At 34.6% G+C, this 2915-nt stretch overlaps 1 pseudogene; it reads right to left on the bottom strand.

The window, feature by feature from the left end:
- Positions 1-581: 581 nt before the first annotated feature.
- On the bottom strand, positions 582-1062 carry LOC101135372 (large ribosomal subunit protein eL21-like; annotated as a pseudogene).
- Between the last annotated feature and the right edge of the window lie 1853 nt (positions 1063-2915).

Here is a 2915-nt window from a genome sequence, read left to right as displayed (position 1 = left end):
TTTATCTATATGTTTTTATATATTGAGTTTTTCTATAAAAACTGACTTTTTCTATAAAATTTATATTAAAGAAATTATCAAAAGTGGGATGTCAAAGCATAGCATATTTTTAATTGATAAATTCTACCAAATACTTTCCAAGAGACTATAGCTAATTATAATTTCATAAACAAAGTATGATGTTTCCATTTCCCTATAACTATATTAGCACCAGACATTAATCTTTTACTATCCATCAATCTGATAATAACTGGCATATTGTATTGTTTTGCATTTTCTTGACTACTACTAAGATTGCATGTTTACTATATTTATTGTCCACTTCTTTCTCTAATAAATTGCCTATTCTTATATTTTGCGTATTTTTCTTTTGTTTATCATTTTCAATTTGTAGTTCTTTATGTGAAGATATTATTATACCTTAATTTTTATTTACTATATATTTAATATTACTATTAATTCCTTGTTTCTCACATGTGTCACCAATGTTCCTTTTTCTGCCTAGCCTAGCTCTTTTTTTTTTTTTTTTTTTTTTTTTTTTTACAGTCCAGAGGTCTTGGATTTTTTTTTTTAAACACCTACTATGCCATGAATTCATAAGGAAGAGGTTCCAGCAGCTCAGCCTTTTTCCCATTGGTTCTCACAAAGTCTGCTTTTCTGGGTGGAGGAGGCTGGCGCTTCAGTTGAACCCAGGTACCATTCTCTTTGGCTTCTTTCTTTTTCTGATCATTTTCGTTCAAGCATTAGGAAACAATCTCAGCTCTTAGAATGCTAAATGTGCTCAATACCCACATTAATTCTCTTGGCAGGAATCTTGCCCTTAACTTGTTTGTTTACAACAATGCCAGCAGCATGCTGGGGAACAAGGTAGACTCTTTCAGCTTTCCCATGGTAACACTTGTGGGGCATTCCTTTTTGAACAGTACCCACTCCTTTGATGTCTACGATATCACCTTTCTTGCAGATTTGCATGTACATGGCCAAAGGAACAACTTCATGTTTTCTAAAAGGCCTAAAAATCACATATGGGGTGCCTCTCATCTTTCCCGTTGTGTTCATCATTTTGGCAAATTACCGGACGATGGTGGTTCCTGCCCTAGCATTTCTATCTTGTTTTTTTAATGATGCTTTTTATCATACACAAACATCTAGTTTTGCTTTGTTTTTCACAGATGTTTTAATCTTTTCCTTTATGAATTCTTGTCTTCCTGAATTACTTAGAAAGTTTTTCCACCCATCCTCACTGCTATAGACTGAATGTTTGTATTCCCCACCAAATTCAAATTCACATCTTGAAACTCTAATCCCCAATGTGTTGCTATTTTTAGGTGGGGCCTTTGGGAGGTGATTAAGTCACGAGAGTGAAGACTTCATGAATAGAATTAATGCCCTTGTAAAAGAGATCCCAGAGAGCTTCCTTGCCCCTTCCATTATGTGAGGCTATAGCAAGAAGATGGCCCTCTGTGAATCAGAAATCAGGCTTTCACAGACACCAGATCTGCTGGTGCTTTGATCTTGGACTTCCCAGTCTCCAGAACTGTGAGAAATAAGTGTTTGTTGTTTATGGGTTACCCAGTTTATGGTATCTGTTACAGCATCACAAACAGAACGAGAAAGTCACACTTGTAAATCTACACATTGCCTGATTTTTCTTTTATTGGTTTTTATTCTAGTAATGTAATTCAAATAGAATTTGTTTTATATACAATGTAGCAATCTAACTTTCTTTCATCTAGAAAGCCAATACCCAGGATTATAAAAAGTAAATAACTACCTCTCTAAACATACCCCTCAGAGGAGTACCCCCTTGATGTGTTGCCTTAAACTTTTTTCTATGCATATATAATCCTTTGATACTTGTGTGTGTGTTTGTATATATATACACATACACAAATAAATACTATATGTGCAGCATGATCTATATTTATTTATTTTTCTCCAATTTGTTTTCTTTAAATACCTTAAAATGCTGGAAAGAACTCCAAATCAGATGTTATACTCTACCTCATTCTTTTAAAAGGCGTAATAACATCCTATCTTAAAATTTGACAAACTTCACTCATTAAGGCATAACCAATTTACTACTCACAGCTGAAGAAATCCCCAAGGTAAAATCTTCTCTGCCCCAGCTCTCCAAATCTTGTTCTGAATAGTGGTCCCACATCTCTGAGGAGTTCTTTACTCAGGTCCCCTGGGACAGAGTCACAGTATCAGCCTTTATCTTTAAAAAGGGCAACCTTCTAAGTGCCACCTTCAATCGATCAGCTCCCAAGTCTCTCAACATTCTGAACTAGCTTTCTTTTCTATGTGTTGCAAGTCTGGCTTCTCCATTTAATATTCTGCCTGTAAAAGAAGGAACATTTGGAACAGCACTATTCTACTACTGACCTTTTTGGTACTTTTAAATCTATAGGGGATGAGGGAGAAATGCAGCTAAAAATAACCCAAGACTCCTTCTGCAATATTTATGGATCTCTCATCAATCTTTGATTCCATAGACAGGTACCACTTAGCCAGGCCATATGATTTTGATATTGATTCAAGATTTTTAATCTTCCATCAGAGCTTTTACTGCCACAGAATTTCTGAGTTCATTCATTCCTCAAATATTTATTGATGCCACTATTTACCAAGCACTATATTAAGTGCTGCGAATGTACTGGTGAACAAAATAGTCACGGTGCTGGGTAGTTATGTACTTCTTTGAGCAAATTCTAATCTTCAATGTGTTTGAAATCATTCTTTGTCTTTAATTCTCCTTTGAAGCATTTACACTAACATGATGCAGATTTTAGTGTTTCTTATGCTTTTCTGCCATAAAAAACAACAAGTTCAATGCTGTTCCTTATCTAAAAGAGAAGATTTTTATGCTGTAGGCATCATCATGACACTTTTTAAACAATTTTTGTCTAAAT

This window comes from Gorilla gorilla, chromosome 10 (genome assembly GCF_029281585.2).
Source record: "Gorilla gorilla gorilla isolate KB3781 chromosome 10, NHGRI_mGorGor1-v2.1_pri, whole genome shotgun sequence".
Taxonomy (NCBI): Eukaryota; Metazoa; Chordata; class Mammalia; order Primates; family Hominidae; genus Gorilla; species Gorilla gorilla.
Note: the sequence above shows the minus strand (reverse complement) of the source record. Positions and strands in the feature narration are given on the sequence as shown.